Here is a 16,224-nt window from a genome sequence, read left to right as displayed (position 1 = left end):
GCCGCAGGTTTTTCCAGGTTTGAAATGATATTTGAACAATTATCTTTAAAAGCTGGACAATAGTGCTGGTACATGGCTTAGACCAAGTCATTTCAGTGCTAAGGTCTAATAATTAAACATGCCAGACCTACCTGTTGCTGTCCTACATTTACATTTGTTCTGTGATTTTAACCGGTCAAAACATAAAATATTTACTGTCTGGTTTGGCTTTCAAGTCTCAAAGCAAGTCATTTGAGAATCAGGTCTCAAGTCTTAAAGTGCTCACATTATGCTCACTTTCAGATTCATAATTCTATTTAGTGGTTATATTAAAATAGACTGGCGTGGTTTAATTTTCAAAAAACACCATGTGTTTGTTGTATCGCATATTGCTGCAGCTCCTCTTTTCACCCTGTGTTGAGCTCTCTGTTTTAGCTACAGAGTGAGGCATCACATTTCTGTTCCGTCTTTATTGAGAGTCACACATGCTCTATAGCTAGGTAAGGACTAGCCAGTCAGAAGCATAGTATGAGGGCGGGCCACGCAAGCAGCTAGGCGAGCATTATAACGTGTGTTACAAAGTGATGCACGTTTGTCATGGAAGTAAAGGCTGGACACAATAGAGCTGTTTGGAGCAGTTTGTGAACAGTGTTTTCTGTTGGAGATGGTGAGTCCCTTTGGGGTGGACTTTGGGCTTTTTCACTTTGTAAACCTATAACATGCACAAAAAAATATAACACAATAAAGGAAAGGGAAAAACCAAAAAGCATAATATGAGCACTTCAAATGTGCACCTCTTGAATGCACACCATTCCGATATTTCAGTGTAAAAGCAGTTTTGCATGTTTGGAAGACGACCTACTTCAGAAGCTTTTCAGTACTCACCTGTTTCCCTAGTCTGAAATGTGTTGAAAATAGTAATACAATGACCCCGACTATACGGGGTCATTCACACCCTCACACACAGATCCAGTACACTGAAGTCTGTGTGTAAATGGATGAGTTTGTCCTGAGAGATTAGTATTCCTCCTCTGCTGACGCATTTCCTATGCTCCACATGGTCATGCAGACTTTTCTTAGCAGTTCTGTAAAAACCACAACTGTGTACATTTACACAGAAAAACCACCAAAACTTCCCCAGATGGCAGGTTTGGGGAAGTGGCTTTCCTTCCAGTATGTGTGATATGTGTATTTGAGTCTGGTGTGCGTGCTTTTCAAGCCCTGGTTGTGTGCGTACGTGTGTGTTCATCTTTAACACCAGCTTGTGCTTTTTCTCTGACACTTATGACGCTTTGTTCCAAAATTAAGAACTTGAGTCCGAGGAGGTTTTTTGTCTGTTTGCCCTCGTGTCGGCAAAATAACCCCGGCTGGAAAGAGCTGTGGTCGTGCCTCACTGAAAGTCGCTCATCTCGAAAGGTTAACTGCTGGAGTCGGAGAGATGGGAAACACAGGTGCAGGAAGGTTTTGAATCATTTCAGATGTCTGAACCTGCGGTCTTTTTCATTTTAAACTGCTTCTGTGAAGAAGAAGCAAGGAAAGAATCCTAAAAAAACAGGTAACCCCTCTTCCCCCCAAAAAAAATAAATTAAAAAAAATGCATATGTTTCCTCTTACCTGTAGTGCTATCCTTTGATCTAAATTTCAATGGTGGTACTTGCCCAGTGTTTGAGATGTCAACCTGCCCTTTTTTTAATATAATGGAATTGGATGGCACTCTGTATGCTCAAATCGCCCAAATAACACATTTGAAAAACTCAACCGCAATGTGAAAAGATTATTTTTTACCAAAGTTCTTGCAGACATTTTCAGATGGATGTATACTACAGCGTCTTTAGCTCTATGAGAGTTTAGCTCTATGGCTGCTGCAGAGATTGCACCTGTGACATTTCGGTTACACAACAGTCTCTCTAACCACAACGCTGTCACCTTATCCTAACCCTGATTCTTGCTACGTAAGCACTAAATAAGTGTGATACTCAACAGGAAAATTTGGGGTTCCATTTTTCCAAATGGGTCTTTTTCACAGACACATCTTTGTTCTGTTAAGTAGTCACCACATTTAACGTGATCTAACAGTAAAACTGTTATGTTCCAGCTGTACATTTCTTACATCTAAAGGAAGTGCAGCTTGAGTGTGCAACATTTTTCAAGAATGAGATTTTTTTTTTTTTGCCTTGTGCATCCTCTATGTTGTTGTGAGGAAAGTCTAAAACCAGAGCAGAATAAAATGTTTTCCCCTGAGGGGAGCAGAGAGGTGGGGGGCCTCGGTGAAAGTGGTGCTTCCCTGTTTCAAGGCTATCATTTGTTTTTACAATGGAAAAATCTTGCCAAAGCTTCTAAGTTGCAGACAAGGTAAACCAACATTGCTCCATCAATCTATACTTCTTTTTTTCTTTTTTACACTGTACACAGTAATAGGTCACTTGAAAGACGGATTAAGAAAAAGGGACTCTCCTTCACATTTGGCAATTCTCCTTCCTATAAGCTCTTGTCAGCAGCAACATGTTACGAAAGGGCATGAAGGGCTTGTTTGATGTATGACACCATGACCTTATAGGAGACCTATGAAAAACGCTTGGTGGCCTGGTTGTGAAAGGCTCACAAGGCGACAAACAACGGGAGGATTGAGTTTGTGTGGAAGAGGAAGACGACAAGGAGGAGGAGTAGGCGAGAAGGAGGAAAAAAGGGAGCACATAAGAGGAGGAGTATACAAGGCTTCCAACCCCAAAGGGCAGCTTCAGAAGACTTGGATAAAGAAGAAATAGAGTTTTTTTTTTTTTGAAGTTAGAGGAAGGGGAAATTCCCATCAATTTAACGAACAACCCCTCAGATCAAAGTCTGTGTGCATGTGTTTTAGCGTGTGTGTGCGTGCGTGCATTCATGTGTGTGTGTGAAGACAGTGATGCACACCTGTGAGCAGAGCCACCCGCACCTTTACAGGCGCAAAGAGAAGCTCAAGGGTGAGAAGGAATGCAGGCATTAAACACAACTTGGAAATGTGACACTGTCATGTTGCAGCATAACTAAGCAGACCCACACACGGTTTGTTTTCACGGTAATAACACACAGTCCTACACGTTGTATACATGTATTACAGTAGGTTGGAATTCAGTGCTAAAGCATTTCTGTGTCCGATCGGTGTCAGTTATTTCAACAGTTTTTTACTGTTCTGTCTCTTAAATGGAGCTGTAACAGAAAATGCTGAGAGTCCTCAAGCTCAACACAAAATTACAACGTTGAAAAGGTTTATTATTTGTTTTCTTTAACTAACAAATTAAACTGTATGCACCTATAGCTGAGTGACATACCTGAGGTCATCTGAGTCAGGGAACTCGTACTTTCTTTATTATGTTCACAATAATATTGGAGGGAAAGTGAAACACTGGCCATCTGATGACCAATCACACACTAGATTATCTTTGCATGGCATGCCAAGCATCTGCGTGCCCTACTCACATTATTGCCATTCATTTTCATTGATTCACACACACTGTAACAAATGAAGATGTCCGCCAATTCTGCCATTATGAAATTTGGCTATAGAAATCATCAGCAATTTCTCAACACTGTGCTTTTTTTCTTTTCTGTCCAGGACTTGGTCTTGATTTAGACTCTAACCTTTATGGACTCGGTCTTGAACCTCTTTGGACTCATTCTTGACTTGGTCTTGATTAGTCCTGGTCTTAGAGTTGTCTTGGACTCGAGAAAGTTGGTCTTGACTACAGCCCTGGAAGTTGCAGAAAGTGTACATTCATCAACATGCAGAGAAACTAAGTTTACGGACTAAAACAGATTCAAACTGAAACATGTTCACACTAAAACAGACTCACACTGAAACAGACAAAGTCTAATTCATACCTGTGTGGGACTCAGTTCACCTTCCAAACTCCTGATCGCGTGCCCAGATGCTCTCAATAGGAAGGGCAGAGCGGCCAGATATCGCTTAGAACTGATAAAATCTACACACCATACTACAGTGTTTAGGCAGCACAGTAAATAACTTCCGAATAGGATGAATGGGCAATGGACTCTGCCAAGGAACACTGTGTGCCTTGAGTGCCGACCTTAACTGCAGGTAAAAGAAAAAGAAGGAACGTGGTAGACTGATTGCATTTTGTAAGTCAGAAAAGGGTACTAAGCCAACCTCACCAGAAATGTCTTTTAGATGATGAACTCCCCTTTGTTACCATTGTGGGGCTGTTATCGGCCTCCCACATATCAGGAATGCTGCATTATTGAATAATGGGGAAAGTGTGCCAAGCTACACTGCAAAATGTTTCAGCTAACCTCCAAGTTTTGATAAGACAAGAGATAAAGGGGCCAAAGCGTAGCTGGCACTGTTTATTAGAAACATTGGCAAAAAGAACGTCATGGAGTGACCAAGGCTCTGTCATACCACTTTCTAAGGTACGCCAGCAAACATACATATTGGGGCTAAACCAGGTGAGGAGGGGTCTTAACACAAAGGACCAGAAATAATGTTTGAAGTGAGAGGCCACCATCCTCTTTCCTGCTCTGTCCAGATACATTCAGATGCCACTGATTGTAATTTATGCAAGTAGCCTGCAGGAGGGGAGAGAGGAAGCATAGAGCTCACAAAATTGACCCTGGGTAAAACATTCATTTTAACAACTGAGGTACGGGCTTGAGTAAGCATGGGGAGCTCTGACTGCTGTTCAGAGGAGCAGAATAGTTAAGTTGAATGACCTGGTTTAGGCAGGGGAAGACCTCAATGCCTAAATATTTAAACTGCTTAACAATGGGGATGTCAGCAGAGATAGTTGAGTTGCGGCCAGAAGAAGGTAAGGAAGAGACTGAAAGGGGTTCTCTAAAAAAAGCAAAATGACATGAAACACCAGAGACTTCTAGTGAAGTCTTCTAGTGACAACAATATTGGAACACTTACTTATTCAGAAGATGCAAATATACATATACAATATGACATGCAAATCCTGCACTTTTGGTAAGGCTATAACCTTTTCACAAATGTTGGTCATAAAGCTCAGTGGTAGAGCATATGACTGCAGATCAAGAAGTCCCTAGTTAACACTGATTGTGTGAACAAAACCTAGGTTGTTAATAAGGTTCTCTTATATGTTAAACATGTTAAATGAGCAGGAAGAAACTCCTTTTGACTGACTACTTAGGGCTTGACCACAATGATCTTGCAAAGCGCAAAGTGTACACGTTTGTGTATAGAAGGTCCATGCTTCCGCCTTAGCATAGTTTGCTTACACCACACAAACTCCATACAAGAAAGCGAGACCATCGCTTGAAGGTGGGAATTAATGATGACTCTTTTTATAGAGATAAGAGAAGACCCATTGTCAGATTAGGGGGCCCCCAGATTTGAACTGGGGACCTCTTGAACTGCAGTCAAAGGCTCTACCACTGAGCTATACCCCCTTACCACATGCAATGAATATGCTTATTGATCAGCTAAGCAATGATCCCCACTACATTGTTAAAATCCAGGTCTATCCAAAGCTTTTTAATAATTTTTCCAATATCAAAAACTCATCTCCTCTGTTAAATGTAGCTAAAAGAAGTCTGTATTTTCATCTTCAATACAGCACATCTGCTGTGGTCAACCTGATTTCAGGAATGAACTTGTTTAGGTGGAACATTTGCACCTAACAAACGAAATGCCACATACAATGTTAAATGAAGTAAACTGTTCACACAAAACAGTAATGTGCTACGCTTTTTAAATTAGATGGATACAGGGTGAAACGTAACTTGCTTTTACCAGTGTATCACTGTGTGTACTTCGTCCACAGCAATCCCCACCAATCGGTTTCAACACATTCCAGTTAGATGGTAAATTGCGTAAACACACATTCTATAAATCTTTAAAATCATTTCCTGAAAGAACCAAGCACGTCTGCCTTCTTCAAAATTTTCTTCATAATCTCCCACTTTCAGTGTGAACCTTCCTAACTCGAAGTTTTGTGAAGCGAAGCTACTGGAGTTTCAGAATGGCATGTAAGGCAATTATCCTGGAATTGTACTTCTATTGATTCAGACTAGGCTCTAACTAACTTGTACGAAGTCTGCAGGTAAGCAAAAAATGTTAAACGTAAGTATAGGTACGTAGACGCTTCAAACTATGCAAAATAATTGTGTGGATCACGTTTTTACATGTTAAAATCCATTGTACTTTGCATAAATTTAGGCTGTTGAGGCCCATTCAAGGCTTTGCTGATTAATAAGCATATTCAACACCGGTTGATGATTACTAGACTGCATGCATGTGTATAACTGGTAGGTAATTTGACGGCAGGCTGAAAAGTCCTCAGTTCATATCTGGGTCACCCGATCTTTGGTAATTTGGTTTTCTGTTTAGTGGAAGTACCCAGAATTTTAAGCTGTCTAACTAACTAACTAAGCTAACAGTGTCCAGAACATGCTGAGCATGTGGATGGAGAGCAATGAATGCACCATTGTTATAGACATGAGTTCCATCTGTCAACCACAGCTGCTTTTTTCCATGAAGAACAAAACTACAAACCTTAGGGTTAGGGTTAGACCTTTCCACCACCCTTCCCAAACTATAGCGGTTGGAAGCTTGTGATACTCAAAAGATTGATTGATGGTAGCAGATCACTTCGCCTAGTTGCCCTGGGACGTTGATTGTGAGTGTTTTTCTCAGAGCAGAATTATGACATTGCATTCCTTTGAGTTTTTGTTAAATCCATGGAGCTGGCATAGTTGGCCCGGTCATCCCAGTTCAACTCACATGCTTCAATATTGAGATCAAAGATGCCACTTACTGAACAACAGATAAAAAATTGAATCACACCATAGGGAGCACCCAGAGTTGAACTGAGGACCTCTTGAGCTGCAGTCAAATGCTCTACCACTGAGCAATACCCCCACATGGAAGATGGGACACATGCCTGGATGTCTAACACTTGATTAAAATCCAGACCTGCGCCCACATCTTATTTAAAGATTCCATGTCTTTGTTAAAGTATCAAAACACATCTCCTGTATGTAGTTTATATTTTCACCTTCATCTGCTTTGGTCAACCAGAATTTGTGTAAATTACATGGATTTAACACTTTTAACACACAAATGTGAAAAACAGGTCTTTGTTCCCTTCTTTTTAGCAAAAGCTTGACACTGCAGTCAACGTTTAAGCCTATATGGGGTTGCATGTTTGATATTCAGAAAGGACAGCTCATTGCCTCATATGAAGTGGGTGTTTGATGTTTAGCATGAGCCCTTCACACTGCCCGTGTATTCCATTTTGCTTTTGTTTAACTTTTTTGTTTGTTTTGCTTTACGGAGCTGGAGGCCCACAGACACAGCTGGCCCAGTCAGCCCAGTTTGAAATTCATGCTTGAATGTGGGTATCATAGCTTTCGCTTCGTGAACACCGTAATAACAAAGGATATGTAGGGGGCACCCAGAATTGAACTGAGGACCTCTTGATCTGCAGTCAAATGCTCTACCACTGAGCTACACCCCCTTCTTCCAATATGAGGCTTCATGTCAGCAAAGCATTGATGACTGCTGACAGAAAACACACACACACACACACACACACACACACACACACACACACACACACACACACACACACACACACACACACACACACAGCAGGATTTACACTTTCAAAAAAAGGTCCAAATAACCATACCAACAGATCAGATTTAAACTGGGCGCCTCAGCATACCCCCTCAGTATGCTTATTGATCAACAGCATTAATTACTCAATAAAACTGTAGTCATTTACCTAAACAGGAAAGGAAAACCGGATTACTCTACTGTAAAACAGAAGATTCTAGAACATTATTTGTGATGTTCAATTGTGCTTAATCATCTTAAGACCCGTGTTTGAATATGGACCACTGTTGGAATCAGAGGTGGCATTTTATGATGAAGACAGAGTGAACTGTGCCAGGTCGTCAATTAAAGGACACTGGCGACCTCTGAATCTGCTGTCAAATGCTCTCACGCTGAGCTATGTCCTCTGATATTGAAGGAAATAGAGTTAGATACTTTTCACAACTTATTTATCCAGCCAATAGAATACTTATTTAGCAGTTGTTGTTGTTGTTTTTTTACCTGAAACTTTGTAGCATGCTTTACACATCTACTCACGGACTAAAGTTCTGTTTATAATATAGGAAGAAGAGAAACACCTCTTTCATACCAGGGGGCAATCTATCATCCATGTTTGAAAAATTAGCTGCAAAAGGCCAAATGTTCAATAAAACACCATATAGCCATGCCCACATGCTAGAACAGGTTGTGCACACTGGTGCCCCTCCGCATTCAACTTGTGCCCCTTTCATTTGTTTTTCTCCTAGGCCCTCAGATGGCCTGAATCTGCTACTGGACCTGCATTGTTCAGGCTTTTGTGCTGGAAATTATACACACTCTTGCTGCAGTCAGGTGTTGTGGATAGCAGTGTCCTTTAAATGTCACATACATACATATCAATACAGATAAAGCTGATGTCCAGTCATGCTGGCATGTGTTTATCACAAATCAAGTCATGCTACTGTACAGGTCCATTTAAAGTCAACAACTGCATCCGGTGTTGCGACAGTAATAACGGAAAAAAACGTCTGCTGCATTTCTTCCTGTTTTTTCACATGGTTGAGGGAGAACTCGGACACACACACACACACACACACACACACACACAAACACAAAAATAATAAAAATGTCTATATGTGTCATAAATTTGAACAGGTGGTTTTCAAAGTAAAATAATTTTACACTTCGAATTCACATGGGATTCACATTTCAACATCAAGGTTTTAGTAGTTGTATTTAGCTGCTCATAAGATTATAATGGATGTTATTTCCACACATGTGGCCATATTTCTTTAATCTCACACATGCAAAAGAAGTTTCACATGTGATGATGTGACAGTTTTCCAAGGTGATGCCTTACCTTTTACACAACACAGTGACATTCTCTAGGTTTCTTGATGTGACTGAATGATCCACAAAACAGAGAATTGTTCTTTGTTCTTTTACATGTGAAAATGTGTTTTAGACTTTTAAGGTTTAGATTTTAGTTTCTGTTACTGTATTACTCATTTTGGGGACATTCATTTGTTTACACAGTAACATTGTGATCACCTTCCTTTTGGGGACAAAATGCCTCTTTAACATAAGTAATTATATTTTAAGGTGAAGACTTTATTTTAGGTTAGGGTGAGGTCAGTGTTAAAGTTAAGGTTAGGGGATGGGTTAGGATTGGGCAAGTAGCAGTTTTGGTTATGATTAGGTAAAATGGAAATAATAATAATAAGGGGGTTAGGGTTAACTTTAACACTTTTGTGTAATCTATAGAACTGCAAAGCTGCAGCCACAGCTGGCCCAGATAGCAAACCATGCTTGAATGTGACCAGTCATTCTGGTTTGTGGACATCAAAGTTAGCACTTCCTGTCTACCCCAACAACAAAGACCTCGTAGGGGGCACCCAGATTTGAACTGGGGACCTCTTGATCTGCAGTCAAATGCTCTACCACTGAGCTATACTCCCCTATATGCAAGAGTTTCACCAGTAAATTATTGTGAAAAAATGACTCCCTCAATTTGGGGGTCCTAGCAACCTCTTGATCTGCAGTCAAATGCATTCTTTCAAATGCTTTTTAGTAGCTATTATGGTTATGGTAAGTCTTTAGGAAATTAATGTAAGTCAATAATGCAATGTCCTCTTGAGTGGATGGAAACACAACTGTGTGTATGTGCATGTGTGTGTGTGTGTGTAGGTGTATGTGTGTGATTGTGTATCTATGATGTGTTTAAATGAGACTTAAAGTGACTTGAAAGTTTTAGTTTCACAACGACATAATAAGTAACTATCAGTGTAGATGTTTTAAAGAACGGAAATTGACAGGCAGTAATGCAAAGTTTATGTGACTTAAAGTTAATGGGAGGAATCACGTGAAGCTGTTGACATGGTCATCCTAACATGACGGACTGTAGTTTTACTGTGAAACTCTAAGGTGTGCGACAGTATGTGAGCCCGTGTTGACTGTCTGGATGTGGGGGTGTATCTCAGAAGCAGTGTGTACTCTAAGTCAGCTCTTCCTGTATGAATAAAAGGCGGTGCTCAGGGTTTCACACTCCTGAACCTGGTGACGGCCGTGTTCCACAGCTGCTCCACGCTCGCTGCCTCATTGTGCTGTTTGTATATTTAGCTGCTCCGTTCCACTTCCTCTGCTGTTGACGTTGGGAAAACACACAACAATACAGCCCAGATTCTCCCTTCTCCTTTCCTCTCCTCTCCGCATCCTCCCCCTCCTCCCCTTTTCCTCCCTCACGCCTTCCTCTGACTCAGTGGTCCGTTACTCGCTCTCCATCTCTTCAAAGTGTTTTTTGAGAAAGAAACTGTGAACTGATTCACAGAGCCACAACAATGCCTGTGGGCAGCCATGTTTTCCTGAATCACACAGTATTTGATTAACAGCGGTTCAAATACAACATGAGGGCCAAAAAATGGAATAAGAGGCTGTAAAATCTAAATCAAGACCTGGGAGGCAAACACTATCAGATAAAACTCATACTCACAATTTGGCAAAGCTGCATGCTTGTACTGAACTATTCTTGGTTCAATTGTAACTATTACATTGCGATTCAACAAATATTGGCTGGTGGATTCAAATGCTTACTGCTCACTTTATTTTTGAAAAGGTTCATAGTATACTTGGTTTTGCACATGCTCAGATTATTGACTGATGTTGACTCAATGAGGTTTGGGGATTTCTCAACATCCCAAACCCTCTCTAGGACAACCCATATGGGATTGATCAAAGCCCTTCCAGGGATTTTATGAAACTAAGGGTCCATTGATCTAAGTTGATCCAACTCACCCTTAAGACAACATAACTTAACTGTGACATAAATTCATGGAATGCATTATTCATGCTGGATGTGTAATTATTGATGTCTTATTTCAGTCAATCAGACAGTTTGCTGATATGATGATGATGAAAATGAAGTTCCTCCCTGACAACAGCTGCAAGTCAAGACAAGGCAGAATGAAGATGTATTTTCTTTGCAGCTATTCTTCATCATACAATTAAGTTTTCTTTATGAATTTATTACCCTTTCGCCGTGAAGGCCAACTGTATCTCAGACGCCGCCTATTCAGTGTGTGTGTCTCCAAATGCTGAATCGGCGGGGGTGTCTGCATTTTGCAGCTGGTAATCGTGAAAGAATTTTATTAGCCTGACTTTCAGTGATGAACGTGTAGTGTCTTGTAATCGACTAAATGCTTTTTCAGATTCCCAACAAGAATGCGTTTTATTTGAAAAATGTTGAATTTTGGCACCAAAACTCATCTAAATGTCACTGCGGTCTAAACACAGCTGCAGATGCAGCAGCAGCCTTCAAACTAAAACGTAAGTGTCATTGCAATGTAAGACAAATCAGTTCTGTATATGAATGGAGTTCTTTGGTCACACACTCATTTAGACAGTTCACTGCTCCTCGTACAATACCAGGGAAAATGTCTGAGAAGATTAAGGGATCTTCCCTGACGACGAGAGTCAACCAATCAGAACCTTGCTTCTTAATGAAGTGAGTGCATGACTCTTTGTCCAAAGTGAGTTCCACTATGGGCGCTCACCTCCAGATAAACAAGTTTTAGAAGTCAACGTAAATGATAAGTGCATCAGAATCTTTCACAACATTTTTTTTTTTAGTTTTATTTCAGACATTAGATAATAACTATATATATAACTATATAATAAGTACTTTCAAAATTGTTCAAAAAAAGTTTTGGTTTGTTTGAAGAAGTACATATAATAATGCTTTGCTGATAATATAGCTGATATTTGCAGCAAGTTAGTGGGTTTTTTTCTGTTGAGTGATCACTTTTATAGTTTTTTTATACTTTTATAGGCTAGTTTATGTCGATGTCCATCATGACATCATCTGCTGAACTGTTACCCTGGTGGAGTGCTTGGCAGAGTGTAAATAAATCCTAGCAGCTAAAACCAAAGGCCCTTAGCTATTGATCCTGCAGGATTTATCAGTGATAATTTTCGCTAGGTGGTTCACTACAGATCTAATATGCGCTGATTTAGACAGACTGACGAGACGGCCGCAGAATTGTGTGTTGAGCTTGTGACCTGAGTTTGAACTCTGGTGAGAGTACAGCGGCTGTTTGCCTCATCCTGCAACTGGCTGCGGTGACAGAGGAAGTTGGCAAGAGAAGGAGAAGAAAAAAAACTCACTCTATTAATTAGATCAGGATATTGGACAGGAAGTTAATTGACACTCTCACACACACATGCCCATTGAGGTTTTGAAAAGGGAACTGAGTGGAGTGGAGAGGGAAAAGAGAGCAGACAAAACCAAATAAGTGGAATGAAAATAATTAGAAAGAGGCAGCCTTCAAAGCAACTAAAACAGACAGTCTGACTTGAACTAACCCAATAGAAGATTCCCCTAACTAAATGGGACTGACTAAAACCTCCTTTGATGACTTCTACATTGCTTGTCTAGTCAGGGAAAAAGTGTCCTTGTTTCTCTTTGTAGCATCTGAAATTGGGGTAGTCTGAAACACATAAAAACACATTTATCTATATGCTCTTACACATTTGCTAAGAGTATGTCCACATTATGCCCAGTTAAATTTACAAAAGCATCTTAAAACGGCCTTAACAGCCAAAGCAGCCTCCTAGTGCGTGGAAATCTTAAAATGTCTCTCCACAAGCAAGTGAAATTGCAAACACAAACAATGACAATGAGAAGGGCATTCTGGGATTGCTGACCTCTGGCAAGGCATGCCCTATGTCATAATGTTAATGCAGTGTGAATTTTTACATGGATGCAGGACAAAAATGCCCTATCTCTGTTTGTCTAAAATAATTAGTGTATCCATCCTGTGATTCCAATCTGCTCCAAAATGTAATGGGTTCTTCATTGGCCCATGATACACCCTTCCACCAAGGTTTATCATTATTAAGTCAATATCTTTTCTGTAATCCAGCTGACAGACAAAAACAAAGTGATTCTTCTACTACAACGGAGTCTTATGAAATAAAACAACTTGCTTCTATTCATTTTACGAACAGGAAAGAGACCAAAGGCCTACTTCAGTGGAAAGCAAATATTGGCAAGAGGGCCAAATCTGGTCCTCCAACACAAATGCCAAACAGCACTGACAAAAGCTGGAGTCTTTCCTTTTAAATTAAAACATTTATGTGTTTGTCATAAATCTACTATACACAACAAGAAAAATCTCAAAACTACTGCCTGATGAAAATAACAACTGCGTTGCCTCTGTCCTTCCCATGGCTTTGCAATGGCATAAAAATAGAGTCGAGGATCACACACCTGTGACTTCCAGTGTCAGAGACAGCTTTGCATTTCACCTGCTGACACACACACACACACACACACACACGCACACACACAAACACACACACACACACACACACACACACACACACACACACACACACACATACACACACACACAAACAGCACACACAGCCCACACAACACACACATGCACAGTGCATCTCCTTCCTCTTGTACATACTGGAAATTCCATGTTGCATTAAGGACTGACAGCAAGCAACTCTGTAAACATGATACCTTTTCAAGATATCACACACACACACACACACACACACTGTACATGTACACTGCGGTCATTACTGCTGTAAGATGAGGGGTCGCACTTCATCTTGTCAGCAACAGAAGTGCGTCTGTCAGTCACTATATACACTGTGCATGAAGGTCAGCATTAGTACGTGACCATGTGTGTGTGTGTGTGTGTGTGCGTTTGCATGTGTGTGAGTGTAGTCCAGGAATAGCAGCACAGGGATGCCTATTCCCTCTGTCTTCCCTCTGCAGAGAGGATGAATCTACCGTGACCCCCTGCTTCCATTACGACCCATCCAGCCGTGACCCTGAAAGGAAACACTGAGCTTACTGGAAAACACTTGCGGTCTTCTTTGAAATTGAACAGATTTATCCTCTGGTCGGTGAGTCATTTCAAGACAAAACTTTGTCACAGAGACAATTTTGAAGTTATATTAATAATAGTGATAACATAAGTAATAATTCAATCAACACAGCTCTATCAAGAAGGAAACATCTCTCCATTCCCGTTCTCCTGCTACAGCAAAGAAGATAGATTAAGACAAAAACTGAAGCGATGGCCAACACACTAAAGATGTTTAGATTTTGTAAGCATGAGGTCAGAGCATCTCTCCCTCTATAGTGTTTAGCTTAGCGTGGCACCGTTACAACCATAAACAATACGGGCTCTAGCCTTTTGCTGTTTCCTGTTTGGTGCTGGAGGGAGCACACGGTGCGCACCCATTGGTTGTTGGCAATGTTCACACAAGATTGACTTTACTACCAAGACTTAAAACTTACAATTATATCAAACACGATTGATTTTGTCGCAATGTCAAGATGGGAAAATGACAGAGTGGGACTGAGTTTTATGACCACCTGACACAAAATGATCGATACGACGGGAGTGCGCCCCAACTCTGGCAAGACTCTCATGATGTCATTCCAATGTTGGAAATTAGTCTGGGACGGTGGAATCGCTTGAAAAGTCGTTTTGTGTAAGGTTGACATAATATGTAAAGTTTGTCAAAGGATGCCTTTGTTGGTGCAATATTTTATCTACGAGATCTCATAGATGAAATGTGGAACTAAAGAACCCTTTTGAACAACACGTCACAAGCACTTCTTGAACGTCCATCAATACGACAATGCTTTTGAACGTTCAATGTTTTGCTGTGTTATCCATCTTGGCATCCCAGTACAATGACCGTAATTTGCTTTTTACCATCAGTCCCCTTTGCAATACAAATGACTTCTGAGCACAGACATGAAACAACCATGATAAGAATCAGCTTGCCGTGATGTGTGTGTTAGATTGTTGTCACAATAAAAAAACTAAGCAGACCGGTAGCAGCAGTGCTAGTGTTTGCGGTCGGGTCTTATTTGTATACTCTTACTGTACATTCATCATTGTTTTGTGAAGAACGAGATCTGCTTTTGAGATTGAGTTTGTTGAACAGGTACTGTTTAAAACCCACATTGGATACATTATTATTCAATGCAGATTGTTGTTACACATATTCTTGGTTTCACGTCCAACATTTACACTCCTTTGATGTTGTTCTCAGGATGGCTCCTTAATGTGTTTGATGTTGGAAAGACTAATTATTTCCACACGAGTTGACAGTGTTCGCACAATTGAAACAGCTCAGTGGTCGGTGAGTGTTGTGAAAAGGCCGTCCTGGGATTGTCAAAACTTTCTGGTCCTCTTTGTTTTGTTTACCAACCCCCGCCCTTCGACAACAATAATCCAAGCAGATTACAACAAACTTGAGTGTTTTTTTTTTTTTTTTTTCATAGAAAACCATTTGACCTGGTGCTGACTCATAAATAACTGGAATTACTGATGACATAATGCACTTTCTGCATTTTACATAAGAAAGAGAAAACAGAAACAGTGCATTTTTACAACACAAATCCATTGTGCTTTGAACGTCCTTCATGTTCCTCTAGTATAATCCAATAAAGATTGGTATTGGGTTTCTGGTACAGTCAACAGTGTATTTATGGTGACCTCATCATATATAAAGGTAAAAGTAAAACACCAACTGTTATTTCAAATGAAGTATTTTTATACAGTAATTCTCAACTAAGGGTAGGACTGCTTGTACCCCTAGGGGGTGGGGGTTGGGGGGGTGGGGGGGTGCTTCTGCTGTTGCCAGGGGGCACGTTGAACAGTGTGGAGCAAATTTAATATATGATTTGATCATCAGCTGTAACACCTGAATACTACCTGTTGAAGAAATGGCTTGAAGTAATTGATAACCGTTGAAAATGTTTGCCTAAAGTTGTAATAAATAAATGGTTAAAAAAAATGAATAGCTACAAATAATGGCTTAACATTTGAAATTCTTTGCTTAAAGGTATGGAGACTTAATGTTTTTCAAGCGGCTAAAATAGTTAGCTAAAAGTATTGGATAATTAGTTGAAACATTCTAAGTGGAAGAAGTAATAGGAGTACTACAGGTCATTTAACTGACACTTTTATCAAAAGTGACTTACAATTTCTCTCTATGTCAGAGGCTGCACTCATGGAGCAACTAGTGGTTAAGGATTGGTTGATACATCACAGTGGGAATCGAACCCAGGAACCATCCCACACCAAAGGCATGTGTCATATCACATGCACCATCACCACCCACAAAGTAGTAGTAGTAGTAGTAGTAGTAGTAGT

At 40.4% G+C, this 16,224-nt stretch overlaps 4 non-coding genes across 4 annotated transcripts; all 4 read right to left on the bottom strand.

Annotated features, from left to right (window-relative positions):
* Nucleotides 1–5,313: 5,313 nt before the first annotated feature.
* Nucleotides 5,314–5,385, bottom strand: trnac-gca (transfer RNA cysteine (anticodon GCA)). Its single transcript has one exon. It is a non-coding gene; the product is annotated as a tRNA-Cys (tRNA).
* A 1,399-nt stretch (nt 5,386–6,784) lies between these two features.
* trnac-gca (transfer RNA cysteine (anticodon GCA)) lies at nt 6,785–6,856 on the bottom strand. Its single transcript has one exon. It is a non-coding gene; the product is annotated as a tRNA-Cys (tRNA).
* Nucleotides 6,857–7,382: 526 nt separating this feature from the next.
* On the bottom strand, nt 7,383–7,454 carry trnac-gca (transfer RNA cysteine (anticodon GCA)). The gene has a single exon. It is a non-coding gene; the product is annotated as a tRNA-Cys (tRNA).
* Nucleotides 7,455–9,420: 1,966 nt separating this feature from the next.
* Nucleotides 9,421–9,492, bottom strand: trnac-gca (transfer RNA cysteine (anticodon GCA)). Its single transcript has one exon. It is a non-coding gene; the product is annotated as a tRNA-Cys (tRNA).
* Nucleotides 9,493–16,224: the final 6,732 nt, after the last annotated feature.

Source organism: Etheostoma spectabile, chromosome 2 (assembly GCF_008692095.1).
Source record: "Etheostoma spectabile isolate EspeVRDwgs_2016 chromosome 2, UIUC_Espe_1.0, whole genome shotgun sequence".
Classification (NCBI taxonomy): Eukaryota; Metazoa; Chordata; class Actinopteri; order Perciformes; family Percidae; genus Etheostoma; species Etheostoma spectabile.
Note: the sequence above shows the minus strand (reverse complement) of the source record. Positions and strands in the feature narration are given on the sequence as shown.